Source organism: Cheilinus undulatus, linkage group 16 (assembly GCF_018320785.1).
Source record: "Cheilinus undulatus linkage group 16, ASM1832078v1, whole genome shotgun sequence".
Classification (NCBI taxonomy): Eukaryota; Metazoa; Chordata; class Actinopteri; order Labriformes; family Labridae; genus Cheilinus; species Cheilinus undulatus.
In genome coordinates this window covers 26898469-26918380 of record NC_054880.1, presented here as the reverse complement: position 1 = coordinate 26918380, position 19912 = coordinate 26898469, and the positions used below count along the sequence as shown (strand labels likewise).

Here is a 19912-nt window from a genome sequence, read left to right as displayed (position 1 = left end):
TTCTTTACAGTAAAATAATGGGTAAAATGCCTATTTTGATCCTTTTATTTTTGTAAGCATTCATACTTTATATGCAAGTATATTTTAGGCGCCATGTGTATCAGCTGATCATTATATTTTCAGATATTGTTGCCATAAATTGTAATCTTTTTTTTCCCAAAACTTTATTTTTAGGATTTTTTTTCCATTATCTTGAAGCACAAAAGAAAGAGGTGATGTTTTGATGTAATCCATGAATGGCTGCCAAACCTTTACGAATGAATCATGCTTGTTATTAAGAAAACCATAAACCTTAATCTAATAAACCTCTGTTAACGCTGCTGCTGCTTCCTGACTTTGCCAGAACACTCATTGAAAGGGATTATACATTTTGACAAGATTTAAAATCTAACAACCAAGTTTGTTTCAAAAACAATCAGGGGCTCAGCTGGCCTCATGGTGAGGTCACACCCAATGTACGTAGGCAGCCTGGGTCCAAGTCCGCCCTGTGGCTCCTTCCACCATTGTTGTTCTCCACTCGGTCGTTCCTGATGCAGACGTTATCCACCGTCCTCTTCTATGAAATAAGAGGGGGAAGCCCCAAAATAAATTATATATAATAACCCTTCTTAAATCAGCCTTTAGATCACCTTCCATGTCTACATTTAAAAGTTTACTATGAGCTCCATATTGGCAGGTGCTGCCCTGCACTGTTAGAAAAAAAAAGCTAGGGTAATTGTTCTCAAAGGTGTAAAAAGTCCTGATGATGTACCCTTTATTTTTTTATGATGTTTACATGTACTTTTTCTAAGTGAATACATTTCAAAAAAAAAATGTTGAAATGATAAAGAGACCATTTTTGTGCCTTTTTTTTCAACAAATAGGGGTACAACTAAGAAATAAAAACTAAAATCAAATGATTTCTCAGGTTGGTGTGCACTGGCTAAAATTTTATGTCTTATTTAAGAATATAGACAACACCATAAAACATTATGTTAGTCTGCAAAAACTCTTAAACCATAAACTATGTTATTACTTTTAAGAATAGAACAATTTGAGCCTTTTTCATGGTATTAAAGTAGTAAAGTGCATTCAGGGTAATCTACAGTGTCATGCTTATTAAAATACTGGGTTAAATAAAAGAGAAAATTGCACATCATTATTGAGTCATTTTACACCAGCCATATTGCATTAAAATAAAACCATATTGCACCTTTAATATATTTTGTATAAAAATGCCCACAGTGCCAGCTGTGTGTTGAGAATTTCTCAGTGTTCTTGGTGGACTGGTGCTAGTATTTATGGCACTGTTCCTTTAAAGTTCACTTTTGTTTCTAAACCTTGATTTGTGTTTTTTGAGGGTCCTGAAATATCATCCAGGCAGCAGAGGGAAAAGATGTTGAAGGGGGGGTTATATCCTTAAGAATGCAGCAGAGACATCAAACCTTTAAAGTTCCCACCATGTTCACATTTTAAATTTGTAGATAGCTCCACAAATTGTATTACTTATGATTAAGTTTTATGGCACATTTACCTTTATAAAACAGTAATTGCAGGCTTTTCAGCTGCAGCACATGGTCGTGTTGCACTTTTGATTATTTTGTTGTTAATTTTGCTAGAATGGTTTCTTACAGAAACTTTGAATAGCAATGGGATAGAATTCATTCTAAGGTTGGGCAATAATCACATTTTAGACTAAATCGCAATATTGCTTACTGCAATTTTCAAATTGCTGAAGGTGCAATATTTCTCTGACCTGAAATATAATAAAACACCAATTTAATATCGTTTTTCAGTAGAGATGTTATGTTCTTTACATCACGCAAATATTCAAGTATACATTTTTCTAGATAAGTTTGCAAAAAATCCTACATTCCTACAGCAACTTATATAGAATTTTCAATATTTAAATCTTGTCAGAATCTTTCAGCCCTTATCATTTCTGTCCTGTCAAGATAATTGTAATGTTTCTCTCTTTACCCAGAAACGTGATTGGTATCCGCCGCCCTTCAGCTGAGTGTCCTGAAGTGTTTTTATTCATGATTGGAGTAGACACTCGTTGCCCTTTGACAGTACTCTCAGAAAGCACTTACCAAAATACATTTCTAATTTTTCCTTCCGTTTTCTCACGCTGCATTGCTCCTTGGCCCTTAAGTCTGCGTGCTGGCCTTTGTGCCTTTATAGCGGACCCCCCTGCCCTCATCCTGTTTGAAAAGACGCTCTATAAATCAGACTTTGATTTGAGAAAGCCTCTCCCAGGGTCACTGAAATGTTGCTTTATTAATTTATTTGTTCGGGATAATGGAAACCTCCTGGGTGTTAATTAGCCGCATTGACGATGAGCCGACCATTAATGCACTTCCTCTCCCAGTTTAGATGTTAATTAGGAACGATCAAGGAGCCGCTTCACACACAGCGGAGGAGGCCGAGAAGGAGGAGGAAGAGCCAGGCTGTGAATGAAGGGAACAATAAAAGCATCAAAACAAATCCAGCAACCATCAGAAGAATGAGCGTGAGCGTGATTGTGTGTTATTGTGACTTAAAAAGGCAGAGTGTGATGTGGCCGCGTGGTTGGTACACAGCTGATGTGTGTTCAGGGATAATTGGGGCACTTTTTGTCTTGAAGGCTGCAGTTCCTCTGATATGGACATGAAAGGCCATTAGCACAGCTTGCACAGTGAGCTAATTTAGTGGGCGTGTGAAATGAAAGGCGGACGGGGGGAAATAAAAAGCCATGTACAACGATGGAATGAAAGGGGGGTCTCTGATGCCAGCAGTGTTTAATGGACATGATTAGGACAGCGTTAGGGTCCCACCAGGGTCACTCTGATGCTACATGTTAGCACTCGTGCTGCCCATTTAAGGAACTACAAATACCACGGCTGCACAGAAAGCTCCTTTACTTGTTGGAAAAGCTGCTTTAGTTTTTAATGACTTTAAACCTGACTACAGTGGAAAACTTTACTGCAACATGAAGGTTTACCTGCCGTTCTTTAGGTGGTTTGGCCTCATAAAAACAAAACCCTTCAGCCAGATTTGTATTAGAGCAATATAAAATCACTCAAAAATAAAAAATATAAAGAGATGCCTGTAAATTTGGCACTTGTTTTCTGCAGAAAAATCTCAGAAAATTCAAAAACAGATTGCATTGCAACGTTCCATTCCTTTTAACATGTCATGAAGGGCAAAGTATTTTGTGAAACTAAAATAACTAAACCACAGAGTTTCAGCTGAGGTCATCCACCCTGGAATTTTTAAAACTGCCTTGAGAATGTCATGGACGGGACTGGGGGGGATAAGACACGCCCACCCCCTCATTCCTACTGTCCCTTATCAGCCACAAGACCATTCAGTCTATGCTGCTCTTTACATTATAAGCCATAATGTCATAACCATGTAAGGTAGACTTACCACAAGCTACCTGAGAGTAAATCAATGATATATGGTTTTGAGAAGCACTATATTTCCCATAATCCCAGAGTGATGAGCGACATCTTTTATTGGTTGTTCCCACCTTTACTCATGAAGCTTCTGTGTTTGCTGCTACTAGTGAATTTAACAACATCGTAAAACATTGATATATGATCATGTAGAAAACAGAAGCAAGTATGTGATTGCCCTCATGTTAAGAACAATATGGTTTATTCATATTCTTGGCACAAGCCATGGATTTCAGATGTCAGTTGCTATCAGTGATGTTGTGGAAAAAGTGGACAGGAACTGTTGAGCTCTGTGGTGAGGATAGATGGCGTCAGTGAGCATCAGATCAGCCAGTTAAAAATTTTCAAAATAATTCAATTACAGTAGATTGTCTCAACCGAAGAGGGCAGTCAATATGCACATTTCCACACATAATTTAACATTTCAATACTTAATGCTCAGATGTCAAGATTTGGACCTTAACAGGTCAACAGTACCACTAAATTTCCATATAGAGTGGTTTTAATTTGAAAACATGATCTGATAGTTTAGTCATGCTTTTTAAGACACAAGAAAACATTTAATGAATACAAAAAATTGGCACGAAACTTCAACTTTAAAAAAAATAAAAATGGAGGAAACTCACAAACCTTTCTTGTGATGCAAAAGCGTTTCTTGAACCCAAATATGTTTCATGAATCCAACATTTTTTTTTGTAAATGACAAAACATTTCATGAAACACATTGACATGTCTTCAAACCCCTAACTATTTCAACAACGGTAAGAATATTTTGTGAAACACAACAGCTTTTAATAAATTGTAAAGTATATAACGAAACAAAAAGCACTGTGAATCCAAAAACATTTATAAAAAAAAAAACAACAAAAAAACAGTCATTTCATAAAATAACTAGAGAAGCACTCGGAGAGCGCAGACATCCACCATTAGCCTTATCTCCCAATAGTGAAGAATCCTTTAAAAAATTCCTGGCTCCGTCCCCATGTGCCCCCCACCATGGCATTCGCCTATTACTCCCTCCCCGTTGGGGTGGAAACACAGCGAGACAAAGCATTGGCTTCACGACAGGTGGACTGTCATGTTGGAAGCATTGCCTGCTGGTGCCAACAGATGCACTGACAGTCTCACCCATGGTCTCACTGGATGACTGGAAGTCATGGCAGAGGGTGAATATTTCTCTATTCCTCCCAGGATTGTGAGTATTCTCGCTACAATTCGCTGTCTTTCTCTCTGTTACGCTCCGACTCGTCTCCTCGACCGGGCGTGCGTCTTTCAAACTCTGTAAACTCCAAAACTTTGAATAGAAACACACCCAAAATTCTGCTGGGATTGAAGTTACTCATGTCTGCCATCTCCTGGTGTAAAGTGGTAACAGCACAGACCTCCGCCATTAGCCCTATCTCCCAATAGTACAGAATCCTTAAAAAAATTCCTGAATCCAGACGGTGATCTGGATTAGTCCCAAAATCTAATCAGTTCTTCTTTATGCCATTTCTGACATTTCCTGAAAATTTCATCAAAATCCGTCCTCAACTTTTTGAGTTATGTTGCCAACAAATGAACAAACTAGCAAACCTACACGATCACATAACCTCCTTGGTGAAGGTAAAAATAATCTATAATACATGAAAGTTTTTCATGAAGTAGCATTAAACTTAAACAGACACACTTTCATGGAACCAAAAAATCCTTACGTATTAAACTCATGTCTTGAACTAAAATTAGTTTCATGTACCTAAAAATGTTTTTGAGAATGTAAAAAAGATGAAACAAAAACTTTACATGAATCCAACAACACTGTGTGAAACACAAAAAAAAGTCATGATCCCCCTAACCATTCCAGGAAAAGTGAAAATATTTTGTGAAACACAATAGAATTTGAAAAAATGTAAAACATTTAAAGAAATATAAAAACATCATTAATCCAAAAACATTTTGAGAAACACAAATTCCTTTTCATGAAACAAAGATGAATTAATAATAAAGAAAATAAATGTAGTAGTAGGAATAATAAAAAATAATAAATAGTAATAAATAATAATAATAATAATAATAGTAAACTAAAAGAAATTTTAGAAAAAACAAAATATTTTTGTTAAATGCAAAAGCTTTCGAAACACAACTTTTTTCATAAATTTCAAATAATTTTTGTGAAACACACAAAAAAATATGAAACACAAAATAATCCATCAAATACAACAAAAATCCATCACAGACAAAAACAATATCAAGAAATGCAAAAACACTTAATCAAAAGCAAAAACATTTCATGAACCTATAGGTGTTATGCATTCAAAACATTTAAGGAGGATGAAAACATTTTGCAAACAGAAAAACGAGATGCAAAAGCCTTTTATGTAACAAGTTTTTACAGGGTATAGAAGGTTGTCGTGAATGACTCAAGCCTTTCAGTAAATGTTTTTTCATTTATTTGATGTTTTTGCAGTTGACCTTCAAGGACCACCACAGTTGAAAATATTGATTGACCTTATCAGAGGTTATATAAATATAATATCATACAAAACTTCTTTAGTTCATTAACAAACAGTGTTTATAACTTTCCACATTTAGTTTGATGTCACCTTGTCTTTTGCTTTGTCATTCTCTGGTTTGTGGTTAACCAGAAGTCCTACAATGCACCGTTAGGCTAAAGGTTACAGGCAAATACATTTATAACATTCTGAAAAAAAAATTATTTATATTTTTATGTACAGTTTCATATTTTTTTTCCTTCTTTGAATTATAGGAAAGTTTGCTCAGGAAACTTTTTATAGCAAAAATAAACTTCTTAGATGAGTTTATCCTGACTGCAGTGAGAGCAGAAGACAGAAAGCAGACATGAGGCAGAGCAGCTGAGAGCTCTGCAGGTTTTGTTTTTTTAGCCTTTAACTATTCATCTCTTCATGAAGCAACAGTTTAAGATCTTTGTCACTCAGGAAGCCGGTGCAAAGTTTAAAAACTGGACGATCAATCATCATCAGCTGTGTTTTTGTCCTGCATAGACACGTTTACAGTAGTCAAGTATGCTGAGGATGAAGACACGTCAGGACAAGACTCACTGAGACTCGATCTCTGTGAAGGTCAAACAAGGACGAATCTGTTGCGTGCTGCATTGTGCTCAGTATAGCACTTTTTGTTACCCAAGAGGTAAAGCCTCTTTGTTGTCAGCCTTCCTTCTGTTTTTCTATATCAACAAAGTCTTTTTGGGATTCTTTTTACCCTTTTATTACATTTGTGATATTTAGTTTTAATTAGGAATAATGCAGGTACTTAATAAAGGTCTTAAAAATGAATGAGAGGTAAAACCATGGAGTCGGCTTCAGTCAAAAAAGGTTAAAAAAGTTGTAGTAGGTGTCTTTAGAAATCAGTTTGCAATGAAAAAGAGCACTAGTAGAGTTTGATCTAAATGCTTGCACTGCATTGCTTTGCATATTTGCAAAAATAAATGTGAAGTTGACGCATGAAAGCAAAAATAACATCACATTAGCCCGACTTTCTGTCTACTTGTAAATGCTTGATTGCAAAAAAAACAAACAAGCTTTATAAACTGATACCTTTTCCTTAAGATGACTCAGATGAAATATTTTCATACATTTTAGTTTATATTGTGTCCATCTATTATAGAAAAAAAAATCCCTTTATAGGTCTTCAATTGAAAGGCGATGCAAGATTAAATCGAGCTGACATCAGGCAAAACAGGTGTAATAGTTTTGTAATGGTTTTTGCTATAGCTTTAAATATATATAAAGAAATTTTGTCTAAATGCTATTACTAAATCTTTAAGAATTTCAGCAAAAATAGATTAAAATATAAGCAGGAAACAAAAACTAAAACTGCAATAGCAGTTTTTTATGTTTGTAAAATTAAGTCAACTTAGATACATTGATATAGATTATTTTCATCTATCTTGATTTATTAATGCGTCCCTTTTCAGAAACATTTTGTATTCAACATAAATGTCTCCTTTCCTCCTCCACATCCATCTCCCAGCTCCAGCCTCTCGTCTTTTCACTGTTTTCTGACTGACACCAGAGTCCAGTTTCATGTTCAAGTTCTGGCAGGAGGAGAATAAAATCATCCCGGGCAGCGCTGTGCTTTTAAGGCCACAAATTCCTGCGGATTAAAGAGAAACCTCTCGCATTTCAACCACCTTATTCCTCTCCCCATGTTCCTCCCTTCCCTGATCTCTCCCTCTCCTCTTTTCTGCTTTTATGGCGCTCAGAGTTTCTGCTTCACTTTTTATGAACACTTTGAAGCAGGCTGCACCTGTTGTGTTCGCCGCTGCTGCTGCTAACGCTACTTTCCGTCAATGTGCAGTTTGACCTCTGCGCTGAGTCACCCCGGGGTCAAAGAGGGGGCACAAGGAGGGACTCATATGTGACTCCCTAAAACAAAACAATAGTGAATAATGCTGTAGCCCCAACACCAAGTTCAGTCAGGACTATGTTTTTAAGAAACCCATGATTTTTCGGCTATAAATATTTCTTTATTAGCAATTATTAATAAGCACTTATTGATTTTATGTATGTTTGACAGTTTGGCTGTTCTAAGATCCCCTGCTCTTCCTAGATCCTATGTGGAAAGCATAAAGCAGTAACAGCACATGTTCCTGTTCTTCCTATGTTGATAAAGACAGTATAAGGCAGGAAGAGAAGCAGCAAAAAACCCAGAGCAGAGAGGGGCATCCATGACAACAGAATGACATTGGTTAAGTCAAGAGCAGCATGAAGGAGGAGCTGGGGTGGAGGAGGGTTGCTAGAGAAGCATAGCCAGGCAAGAGCAGTTTAAATAAAGCAGTTTGAGATAAATCAGCCAATAGCATGCTGAGCAAATCAACTGGCCATCAGCTGTTGAGGGCTTGCGTGAGATCAGCTGATCTCAATTGTGGCAGCGCTCTGTTGCCTGCCTGAAGAAAAACACTATATACTTCATTTATGAAAGCTTCCTGTAAAGACTGTTGCAGTCCTGTCTTGTATCATTTTGTTTTATATAGTATTTCCTTGTCCTGTCCTGTTGTCTCATGTAGTATTGTGTTATATTTTCTAGTCTTGTCTTGATCATTTCCGTGTCTCATATTGTATCAACTCATCTTGTATTTTCTCATCTTGTCTGGTCTTGTCCCACATTGTTACCTCCTGTCTTGAATCATACTGTCTTGTATGGCATTGGACATTATCGTACCAGATTGTACTGTATCACATTTTATCAGATATCATCTCATATTCTACCATACCACACTGTGTCTCTAAAATCATCTCATACAATCTCGCCCGCCCTCGTCTCATGTAATCTCTTTCTATCAACTCACGTTGTATCATACTGCCTTGCCTTGTCCCATTTTGCCTCTTAATGGTAGCATCTTATAGGATTGTATTTTATTGTATTGTGTCACATTCATATTGTTGAGTATCATATCACCTTGTCCCAGCTGTCTCATCTCGTCCCGCCTTGTCTCGACTTGTGCTATATCATCTCACCTTGTTTTATCTTCTATTATCTTGTCTCATCTTGTATCATACCACCTTGTATTTTATCATACTGTCTAGTCTTGCTTGTACTACACTGTCTCTACCTGTCTTGAGTCATGTTGCCTCGTTTGTTTTCGTTTCGTCTCTTCTCATCTTGTTTTGATTCTTCTATCCTTATATGATATCATTTTGTCTCAAGTTGTACCACATTGTCTCTTCTTGTCTTGAATTTTGTTGTCTGGTGTCCTCTCATCTCATATGTTCTTGTCCCATCCTGTCTCATATCAGAACATTTTGGTTGTATTATCATCTCGCCTCATTTGTCTCCTATTGTCTTGTCTTGCATCGTATCATCATTGCATCTACGTAATTGTCTTGTATCCTATTATATTTTTATGTCATTTTCTGTGTTGTCTTCTTTCATTTTGCATATTACCGTATTGTATCATATCGTTTCCTCTTGTATTGTATCTTATCATACTACATTGTGTCATCTAATTGCGTTGCATTATTGTGCAGTCTGGTCTTGTCTCCAATCTTATCTTATCTTCTGATATTGTCTAATATCGCATTGTATGGTATCACGTTATGTCTCGTCAGGTCATGTTGGGTCAGACAGTATTGTATCGTATCATAACAAATCGTATTGTGTTGTATCAATACGTACATTATGTCATATAGTGTCAAATGCTATTGTATTGTATCATATAATCTAGTGTCATTGTATTGGGTTATGTCCTGTCGGACAGCAGTGCATCTTATTGTATTGTATCACAGTATATCATACTCTATTGTATTGCATCCTTTCACATAGTATGGTATCATTTGGTGCAAATTCATGTCAGATTGTTCAGGACAGAATCCTATGGTTTGGTGTTTTGTCATGTCAGACATTGAGATTACAGACAGTTTGGATTATTGTCTGTCAAATTAAGTGTACATTTCCTGATAGAAAGCAGATATTCACCTCTCTGCTCTAATTTCCCCTTTCGACATGAAGTCAAATGACTCTTCCTCTTTGTTATTTTCTTCTCCTCGAGTGTTTAAAGCTCCTCTAAATATCCCTCTCCGTAAAACACACCAGAGAGCAGCGCAAAGCTGCTTCTAATTTGGTGTACTTTGGGTGAACTCTGACCATTTCCTCTGACTGGGCCTGTTGTATGTGAGCTATGCACTCGGAGCTCCTGCAGAGAAAACCTGCAGGAAGAAAAAACACTTCCAGACTGGACAGAGCGTCAGCTGAGAGACAGAGGAGGAAGACAAGGAGTCGGAGGTAGAGGGGGGCTGGGTCCACCGACTGGGAGTAATATTCCTCTAATCCTCGCAGGCTATGCCCACCACTCCACACCCAAATCACCACAGCTTTCTCCTTAACACAAACCAAACACACAAATACCCTGAGGAGCTTCAGGAAATGCCTCTCCTGCTCTCTCTCCCTCCTCCTCTTCCTCTTTTTGCTCTTTTCTTCCCCTTGTCCCTGCTCGTAGGGGGATCTGTTATAATTTGTCAGCTTTAATTCAATCCCTGAGATTAATGGGCTCCTGCTTTCAATTGATTTTTTATTTAAATGAAAATAAAGCCTTAGATTTTACCTTTTCCCCTCATTTATCTGCAGCAGTAAAAGCAGCTTTGTCCTCATTTCCAGTGCGGCGTCGTTGTGTTAAATGGCCTGTGTGCAGCGACAGACTTCGCTGCAGGTTCTTTGCCATCTGTTGGTCGTGTGGACCATGTGGGCAGAGTTTTACATGTCACTGGTTCTCAGACTGGGGGAACTGGATACGAGGACGTGGAGGGCACAGAAAGGATAGATGACACTGCAGCTCTGCAGATTATCTCCTCATTAAATGACCTCACATCCTGCCTCACACCGCTCATTTAGGGCTGAACCCGGGTCAGTGTGCTGCGTTTTTAAAGCCAACCATGGTCCCTACTCTTAATTTTCTTATGCATTTTACCAGTAATAATGACCACAGTCTATGTTGTAAGATTTCTGTCTCAGTTCTGAACATGTGGCACTGTTTACACACGGAATTTCTCATTTATTTGAACCATATTTTAAACTTACTGGAGAGATAGCTAAATCTTACTAATATGATTATTTAGGAGGCGCAAACAAAATCCACTCTGCTCCATAAATGTATTTGAGTAAATGTTATATTTACACTTTTATATAAAAAAAACAAAAAAACTGGTTTCACCAAGAACATACACGACAAGTAAAATGTGTATATTGTGGTGTGATTAAATATGGTATAGGATAAGGGCGACTGGAAGAAAAAAAAAAACATGATCCAAGTCCTTTTTTCTTCAGACTTAGGAGAAAAACCATGAATTCCAAGATTGAAGTCTGACCGAATATTTTTTAAGACAGTTTTTTTTTTAAATTCTGAGTTTAATCTCAGACTTCTATGACGAAGTGTCTGAATTTTTCATCGACGTTTTCATCCAAGTTTGATGAAAAAAAAAGGGAATTCAGGTTTTTTTTTTACATCATTTTTTTCATTTCCTGACTTTGGGGTCAGCAACCTGAGAAAAAAAATATTCTGACTTTAATCTCAGAATTCTTAGGGGAAAAAATTTCAGAATTTTGTGGAAAAAGTCAGAATCCTAAAAAAACGTCAAAATTATGAGACAAAAAAAAGTCGGAATTCTAAATGTAATCGTAGAATTCTGAGAAAAATAGTCTGAATAGAGAATTTTATCTAGTACTAGGAAATATGACAGAATTCTGAATTTAATGTCAGACCTATGAGGAAAACTTCTAAATCTTGAGTTGAAAGTGAAAATTTTGGGTTTAAAGTCTTATTCCCAAGAAAAAGTCAAAATTTTGAGAAAAGTCTGAATTTTAAATTTAGAACTCTGAGGGAAAAAAGTCAGAATTTTGAGTTTAAAGTAAAAAAATTTTAGGAAAAGTCAGAATTCTGACTTTAATCTCAGAATTAAAAAAGGTGGATGAAACAAACAACGTTGTAACAGTCCCTAATTCTCCTCTGTAATAAGGATACCTCCATTTTAATACAAATTAAATTAAATTTATTTTATATTTATTCAAGTGCCTCACAGAAGTCCTATGCAGATACAGATTATAGGTGGCACTTTATTTTAGTGGTCCTTAATTTCCCAGTTATTTGATAGTAATAAGTGTATTTATCTAGCAATTTCTCAAGAATATAGTGGTAATTAACTCATAAATTAGTTGGCATTTCACCAAGTAAAAACTGGGTACTATTAAGTAAACATTTACCCTGTAACAATGTATTAATCATCAAGTTATTCTTTGTAATATTGTGGCAGTTATTCTGGTAGGTATTCGAGAGGCATTTTACTTAGCAATTTCTTAGAAATAACGTGATAATGTGATTGCTGCATAAGTTGCTCGATTATTCCCAATTATTGAATTACATTATTATTAATATTATTATTATTATTATTATTATTATTATTTTGGCCTAGTAAAAGAATGTGAGTCCTTCCTGAAAATTATCATGTAATTTTTGGGGAAGGTTTAAGGTGTTAAGTTTAGGGGTTGGACACAATGTGTCTTCTTCCAGTTGCTGTCATGACTGAGCCACTGTGACAGAAACAACTGGTTTGCTGTTTCCACTGAATTGCTGAATGTTGCGTTAAAGATTGCTACATAATGCGGAGGAGTCTGCAACTGGAAGCTTCTGTTGATATTTTGACTCTCTCGAAGGTCTGGCCCACATTCAGTGTGGTCGAGTTTTGTTTATCATATAGTATTCAGGTGGACATGACAACTGCTTGACCAGCTGCTCCTGGCCACGCCCATGGATTTCTGACATATTTGATGTTTTGGATGTATGACTGCACACGCTCACACACAGAAAGCAGAATCACAAGCAGATTCACAAACCTTGGGGGCAGTTTTTTCTTTGTAAACTGTTGGACAGCATCTTAAGTCAAAATGAAAATGGGTTGCCTGTAGACCTGAGGCAGAATATTTGTTATGTTGAGCTGCTAGTTGTATTTGCAGGTGATGCTGTGTAAATGTGTATGAAAGCATGATGGCAAGGGGAGCAGTTTTGTTGCTGTTTGTAGTTATTTGAAGTGTAAAAACAAGACGATATGACTTCAACTCAACATGCCAGACTTCTAAAAGGAAACTCATCCATACCAACTTCACTCCACCATCAGCATCAATCCTGATGCTAATGGTGCATGATGTTCCACTCTCCACACATTTTCCTAACTTAAACAAGTATAACTGTGTTTAACTAACGTTACAACACCAGGTGACAGTGATCCTCATATCGTTAGGAATGTCTTGCCATATACTTCCCAAACAGCAGCATTTTTGAGCCAAACACATGATAAATGAACCAAACTGTCCATACTTTTGTAGACTTCCATGCTGTTGGTGGTATGAGGAAAAGGATTCTCCTCCACTGTAAATATAGCAGCATGTAAACACCATTGAAGTGAAGTTCTTGCTCAAACTTTTCTGATTTTAGTGATTGAAATCATGTCCCTGTGTCTTGCATGAGGTCCAAAGTGACCAAAACTTATAGATGAAACTACTACTTGTGTTTTTCTGCAGTTGTGAGATGATGCCAACATGTTGTCTTAGAGAAACAGGCTTAAAATGCCGCGTGCTGCAGCTCGGCGTCGTAGCCAATGGTAGCTTCTACGATCCTAAGATAACTGTACCTCCAGGTGTCCATGTAGGTTACAAGACCAAAAGCTATGAAGTAATGACAGGCAAAAAAGTGTCTCGAAAAAACTGTATTTTTGCAGTTTGTCAGAGTTCTATTCATCATCATGATATAAAAATGAATTCAATGTCAGGTGCACGGACTAAACAAGTGCATCAGAGAAGTTAGGAGTCAAATCTGCAAAGGAACATTGTGTTATTTTTGAATATTAAAACAGTGGTGGATGTCTGCAGTAATCCTTCATGATTGACTTGATGTGATAAAGTCTCAGCAGTGTCTTTATCAGATCAGGACATGATGAGATTATCACATCATGTCTTAATGTTATCAGCCAAAACAAAGTTTAATTTAAAGGCAAACTTTTCTAATTCAACTTAGGCTTACATTGAGTTTGTCCCTGATTCCAGTACCAGCTCTGTGCTTAAGTCTGTGCTGCGGGTGGTTCGGTCCCCTTGTTTGGGCCAATCAGAGGCACTGTTTACTCTCGTCTTTCTGCCTGCAGCCTCCAGCAGGGAGTGTGTGCTTTCCTGTTTGACCCCGGCGGCAGGTTCAGCCAGAGGCTAAGGGTTCAGCCGCAGATTTCTCCCTGCCAGACTGGCCGTGCGCGCTTGTCTGTCACCAGTCTTTATTCCTCTAATGGAGCTTTCTGTGTATGTTAACATGCGGGGAAGTCGACTCAAAGTTTAATCACGCAGAAAATGGAAAAAGGCTGTCCTGCACCTGATAGGGCGTAGACACAACCACACAGGTACCCATTGACCACCCCTCCCTCCCTCCCTCCTTCACACACTGTAAGGGGTGTAATGAATCCAGGTTTATGCGTCCCATCTGTCTGCAGGTGGTCACGCTGCCTCTCAGACGCAGCCATGAGTTTCAAATAGGCTGAGTGTTGGCGCTGCGTCTCCTCGGCGTGCGACCACCCAGCCGTCACAAATGCTCCCACAGAATATCAGCGGCAGAAGTATTTTTCCTCTCGATGTATGTTAAAGTGTGCCGGCCCACCTGCATACCTCTAATATACATCGTTTCTGTGCTTCACTAGTCATACATCCTCTTCAGATGAACACTTGTTTCACAAATTACACGTTTGATACACGACGGTCTGTGATGTGACTGAGCTTTATGTTCACGAGGGGGAGACAAATGGAGCTTGGAGGTATAAATTTAAACATCTTTTTATATAAGGAACCATGTACACAATACTCCTCAAGAGCAGACATCTGGGGATTTAAGATATCCATAAATCCCATGCATAAAGTGCTGACAGAGCCAGGACCAAAACATACTTCTGTTAAAGGTACAATACGTTAAAATTTTGCATTTAAATGCTTACATTAATCGGAAAGTAACTACTCATATGCTGTGTATTTTTTAGTTCTTACATAACCTCAGATATTCCCAACAGTTTAAAACCTGAGAAATTCTTGATTTTTAGAGCTGTTACAGGACTTGATGCTACTGGAAGCTGCCTGTTCTGTTGCTGTATTTCACTCATGTTTTGTGCTGTTTTGACAGCGCACTTGATTATTTTAAGACCCATTTTGGGCTTGATTTGTGAGAGAGGTCTGGCTGCAGACTGCAGATCTCAGACACCCCCTCTTGCAAACCACTACGATGACACACGCCTTTGTCAGAACAGAAGTGGCAACATTTTCAGGTACATCATTTCAGATTGAATTCCACTTTGTTCATTCATAAAATCAGGCATAAATAAAGCAGAAAAACAAAGGTCAGAGGTCTAACTTGGGGTTGAATTATATTCAGAACCATTTTATGAGTATGATGAATGGTGGCTCGCGTTAGCTTCGTTAGCTTTAGCTAAAGCTAACAGCTATGCTAACAGGGCAAGCATAGCTCTTTTAGGCAAAGCTATCAGCTCTGCTAGCTATGTAGTTAACATGACTGTGCTGTCAATGTAGTTAGCTTTAGCAAAGTGAATTTTAGAAATTGAAGCCAAAGCTAACATTGCTACATGAGCTACTTAGGTAATGTAGCTTTGTGAGCTTTGGCAAACTTAGCAAAAGCTAATGTAACAAATGTAGCTTTGTAAGCCAACGGCTAGGTTAGCTATGTTAGCTACTTGAGCTACATTAACCACATAGCTTACATAGCTAACATTGCTAACATAGCTCTCTTAGCTTAAGCCTTATCTATGTTAGCTGCTTTAGGTTGTTTCATGGAGGACAATCCTTTTTCTGTAAGCAGACTATTTCCTCGGCTTTTTAAATTCTTTTTGTAATCAGGTTTTGTGGGTCAGGTTTTCAACTTTTAAATTTTAGTATCCTTACCTTTACTTTTAACCAAGATGGAAGTTTAATCTGATTTTAGCTTTCAAGTTTTCATGTGTATTTCCAATCTTACAGAGGCGGAGTCTCAAAGTAGTGTTCTACAAGGAGGGGCATCTGAGATCTACAGTATGCAGCCAGGCTGACTTGAGATTTGCCCCCACACCCCCTCCACCCCCCCAATGACAGGAGTGACCTGATTTTGTCCCAGCTGATTATGGCTACATTCACAATGCATTTAAAAGTGACCCAAATTTGTTTGTTTGTTTGGTTTTTTTTGTTTTGTTTTTTTCTGCTTATGTGTTACACATATCTGATTTTTTTTTTCCGACAGCGAAACAGCACAAGTCACATTGAATCTTTTCATATCAGATTCAGGCCACTTTGATATGTAGTTCTAAATCAGATACACATCTGATCTTTTGGAATTCGAACAACCAAACTTTAAAAAATCAGATCTGAGAAAGGATCAGAATTGAGCATGAAGGCCTACAGTGTGAACATTGCTTATTTGTCAAAATAATTAGGGATGCACAATGTTATTGACAGGATATTGCTAACAGCGCCCTATTTTAACTGTAAATTTCCAACTGTAACTTAGTTGTGTTTTAGGCAGGACCAACAGGCCTATGTCAGCTAAACTCTTTGTCTTTGTTCATCCTGCTTCCTTGAATTTTAAAGTGTGTTTTAAGGACTGAGATTTAAGGTCTGAACTACATTTATATAATGATATCAATATCAGTATTGACTAAAATGAATTAACAAATATCCGCAGATCAGCAAAAATCTGATATCGTGCATCGTACAAGTAATCCTTAAGTGTGTGGTGTCAGTGTGATTAATTCCTGGTCTGAATACCCATATCAATTTGCACAAGATCAACAACTCTGTGGTGTCAAATGATGTTTTTGTTTATAGAGCCAGGTGGCTTTGGAGAGAGTCATGAGGCTGTTTCTTGGTGAAAAAAATCTCTTAGGCTTTCTTAAAAAGTTCTGTCTCAACAAGGAACACTTTTAATGTTATTTAAAACTCACATTCACACTTAGTGTCTCAGATTCAGTCAAACAAGGTTGAGTCTATTTCCTTGTTAGTGCAATTAGTTCTCACTGGTGTGAAAGCTGTCAGTCAAATCCTAGTGCTGACCAAGTAACTACACCGAGACTTATTGAGAAGGTCCGTCTCACCAGACTCTGCAGTGGTTTGTTACCTCCACCAAGGAGGTTATGTGATCGGCAGGGTTTGTCAGTTAGTTTGTTAGTTAGTTAGTTAGTTTGTTTGTTAGCAACATAACTCAAAAAGTCATGGACAGATTTTGATGAAATTTTCAGGAAATGTCAGAAATGGCGTAAGGAAGAACTGATTAGATTTTTGGACTGATCCAGATCACCGTCTGGATCCAGGAATTTTTTCAAAGGATTCTTCACTGTTGGGAGATAGGGCTAATGGCGGAGGTCTGCACTCTCTGAGTGCTTTTCTAGTTCTAAATAAGAACATGAACCAGTTTCATTCCAACCTTCTTGTAGGTGGCATTGTCCTTTTTTGGTTAGACCAGCTACTAGAGTCATCAGTGTTTTTTAGATCAAAGCATACCTGATAAATCTACAGGAGAATGAGTAAGTCTCACCTTGCAAAGTTGACATAAAAAAAAATTCTACGTTTACATTATGATCCATACACTTTGAAAAACTGTGTTTTTTTTTCCAAAGTTTAACGGAATAACCTGATGTGGAGGTGATGAAAATATAAAATTGTTCAGTCCTGAAGACGTCCTAGCATGATCTAACCAGATGAAGGGAGACAAGAGAACTAGCTGAGCCCCTTTAGCATATAAAGAAATCCTCATTTTGTCACAAACATGCTTTTAATTGAAACAGCAATACACTAACAACCAATAAAACAAATGACTTTATGATGATGTGCCATTCAAGAATGAGCCTGCACCATAAACTGGCTCTTAAATGTTAGCCACAGTAGCTATCTCCCGTTTGAGTGCCAGTTTCTTTTTTTTCATCCTTTGTAATTACTAAATTCAGATTCAAAAAGCCAAACTGGTATCAGATGAAGAGATGTTTGGGAGCCAAACAACCAGAAACTTGTGGGATTAGTCCCACAAGACATTCTGTCCAATTAGAGAGTATTATTGTCATGCATCACACTTTTGGATGATTTGTAAATGCACCCATGTGAACACAGACCCAACTGGTGATTATGCAACAAATCAGTTCATGTAACCCAACTATAGGTGTGAAAACCATTTTAAAATCTGATCAGAGCCGGTAAGTGACCAAAACAGGAACTTTTAGGGGAAGCACTATGATCAAGCAAATCTCTCCCAAAAGATTTCATTACTTTGAAGCCTTGATATGTAAATTAGGTAAAGGTTCAAGCTAACCCAAATCACCCTTTAAATTGTTGAATGTGTACCTGATAAAAGAAGACCAGAGGCTTTGGTTTAGTGGGTGGTTTGGTATCAGATCCAAAGTCTCCAGCCCAAATGGAGGACAGGGTTATATGTGTTCTGTTTGCTCATAGATGCACCAAATGTAAAAAGCTGCACTTTTCCCCTTCCTCCTCTATCAGACAGCTTGGAGCGTCAGAAGTCTGGCTCCCCTCCAGTACTGTCTCTCACCATACATCTGCTTTATGTGCAAGCTGCTCTGACTGCTCTCTGCCAGCAACAGAGGGAAACCATTTGGAGCATTTGAGGCAATGAGATGACCCGACTTCAATGAGAACAAACGTCTGTCTGTCTGCCGTCATCAATGAAACCAGGTCGCACTGCAGAATGGAGAAAAATATCACGGCTGACTCCCTCTGCTGAAGTTGTTTACTCTCAGATGAATAGCACTTGAAACTCCGACCAAAAAACTTTTTTTAAATCCAAACGCAGCACCATTATGTCAGCTTTATGCAAGTCTACTTAAAGATTCTGCAGAACTTTTGCTCCGGCTGTTTCATAACAAGTTGCAGAGACTTCTCCTTGATGCTCGCTCCTCTAAGTGAGATAAGAGCAAGAATCGATACATGTATAAATCATCTCTTTGTAATTAACCTTTGTGGTCATCTCACTTTCTCATCCCTTATTACGGTGGGAGCATTTACCCTCACATTCAGACCCTGCGTGTGCCGCAGACAGGTTAAGTCTTCCCTCGAGCCACAGAGGCAAAAGCTGCAAATTCGACATGCGCCAAGTAAGTGACACAGGGTGAAAGTAGAAGAAGATTAGATTAAAACACGAGGGAATTCCACAGAGAGACGAGGGTCCAGTAATTACAAGAGCTCGTCCTTTACTGTCAGTAATTGAGTTTACTGTGACGAAGTACGGAAGAAAGTAATCTAATCTGCAAGATGCTGGACAAACCCAAGCCCATTTTCTATGCAGAAAGATGTGTTATTTGTCAGGGCAGCAGTTTGTTTTCTCTGTTTATTTAAAGTTTGTTTCATTTTCACTTGAAGGTGAAGGTTCAGTGACTACCAGCCTTCATCTGAAACACTGCTGCTAATCTGAATGCTGCAAAATACGTATGCAGCAAGTTCTGCATTGTCAGAGGCCTCCATAAAACTCTGCCGACTTCTTTTGTTCACTGCATTAGATCCAAACACATCATAAAAACATCAAACTGTTTTTGTAGACTTTCACCCTGCCGGTGTTAAGTCAAGAAGCAATGTTTCTTTGTTTCTCTGCAGTTGTCAGGTAGAGTAAACTTGTGTCAGAAGAGGTGGAGATGCTGCAGCAGTCCTAAGCTCATTTTCCCTCAGCTGATTAAGTGACTGAAAGCTATGAATTGGAGCATAAGCCAAAGGGTTTGACAAAGGGCAAATATAATAAGATAAGAATAATAAAGTTTTATTTTGGACATTAGGAATGATCAAATGTTAATGGCATGGTGTAATTCCCCTTTGACATTTAGATCAGGAACTTGTTCAGACATGGCTGGTTCATATTAAAGCTGAGGAGACATTATAAATTGTATTATACATTCAATCTGTGTCAATAACCCTGGTCTAAGATGTGGCCATCTTTTCCTTCCAGATTTCTAGATGAATAATTTCCTCCTTTTTAAACA

The 19912-nt window shown here is 37.9% G+C and overlaps 1 protein-coding gene across 3 annotated transcripts in view; it reads left to right on the top strand.

Annotated features, from left to right (window-relative positions):
* LOC121523944 (retinoic acid receptor beta-like) overlaps positions 1-19912 on the top strand; it is a 195354-nt gene that overhangs the window by 77391 nt on the left and 98051 nt on the right. The window lies entirely within an intron of this gene.